The sequence below is a fragment of the Chrysochloris asiatica genome, unplaced genomic scaffold, assembly GCF_000296735.1.
Source record: "Chrysochloris asiatica unplaced genomic scaffold, ChrAsi1.0 scaffold00030, whole genome shotgun sequence".
Taxonomy (NCBI): Eukaryota; Metazoa; Chordata; class Mammalia; order Afrosoricida; family Chrysochloridae; genus Chrysochloris; species Chrysochloris asiatica.
This window is the reverse complement of record NW_006408548.1, coordinates 17,409,891-17,411,265: the sequence shown is the minus strand read 5'-3', so window position 1 is coordinate 17,411,265 and position 1,375 is coordinate 17,409,891.

Here is a 1,375-nt window from a genome sequence, read left to right as displayed (position 1 = left end):
CAAAAACAAGACTGAATATAGTAGTCTCTAATTACAGAAAATGGAGAGGAGGGAGGCAAGAAAAAGAGGGGGGAAAAGAAATCTGTAGCTTAATATAAGTATGTCTTTAATGTCCTATGTTCCTGGCTTCAAAGCTGTCTGAGAGATTTTACCTTTAAACTCTCTTTCAGTCACTTCCTCCCTCCTCTCCTTGTTGTTGTTAAGTGCTGTTGAGTCAATTCCGACCCATAGCGACCCTGTACAGGGTTTCTGATGAGCAGCTGGTGAGCTTGAACCATGGACCTTGCAGTTCAAAAGGCATTGCAGTCTGGCGCATTAACCCACAGTGCCACACCAGGACTCCTCTCCTACTCATGATAAAAAAACAGACCAAAAGGGGGACAGATATGCGCCTCAGCTTGGGCTGAGTGTCTGTGTGGATTCTGGGCAGAAGAAACCACCAGCGGTTAGGGTGGGGGGTGGCCACTTGGCTCAGGCTCTCCCTCTATTCACTAGAATGGAGGTGGGCAAACAGTGAGTGCACCAATTACCGGATACCAAAGAAAAAAATAAAATCAGAACAATGCAAAACTGACAAAGTCTATTGTGCACCCTTTGCCCAAGGTTCCCACGGCATTTTTCCATCGCATCTCTGTGGCCGCTTTTTCGTCTTGCCACCTGGTCTCATCCAGGATGTGGGCTCAGTCAGTCCTCTAAGCCCAGCCCAGTAGATTCAAAAGTTCGTGATTTTTTACTTCAGCTCCAATCTCCACAAGCTATAAGCCTTCAAACCTTTAAAATATTCCTATCTCTGTGGGTCTGAGTTTTGGAGCTCTGTCCTGGTTCTTTTTGCCTGGTAGTCTGTGTTATTGCTGTCAGTGACCTTCACTACATCTCCACCTTAGCCGCCATCAATGAGGCTGTAAATCTTTATGGGAGCAGAAAGCCTAATCTTTCTTCCATAGAGTAACAGGTAGAGTCTACAGAGTGACTGGTGGATTAAACCTGCTGATCTTGTGGTTAAGCAGCCCAGCTTGTAATCCACTCAGACAACAGGGCTCCTTATACTAATATGTATTGAGTCCTTATTATTTTTCAGGAAATGATTTAAATCTTGCAACTACGTTCTGAGTTAGGTGTGCTTATTACCTTCATTTTACAGATAAGGAGTTGAGTTTCAGAGAAGTTAAGTAACTTGCCCAAGGTCTCATAGCCAGTAGTTTTTGCCTTTAAATATGTCAGGATCCCATGCTTAAGCATTTATCTACTTTAAACTGTAATGTTTCAACAATGAGATAACATCTCACACCAGCAATAACAGCATAGATCAAAAAAGTAGAAGACAAAAAAAAAAAAAAAATTGAAGACAATAAATGCTTGCAGAGATGTGGAGAGA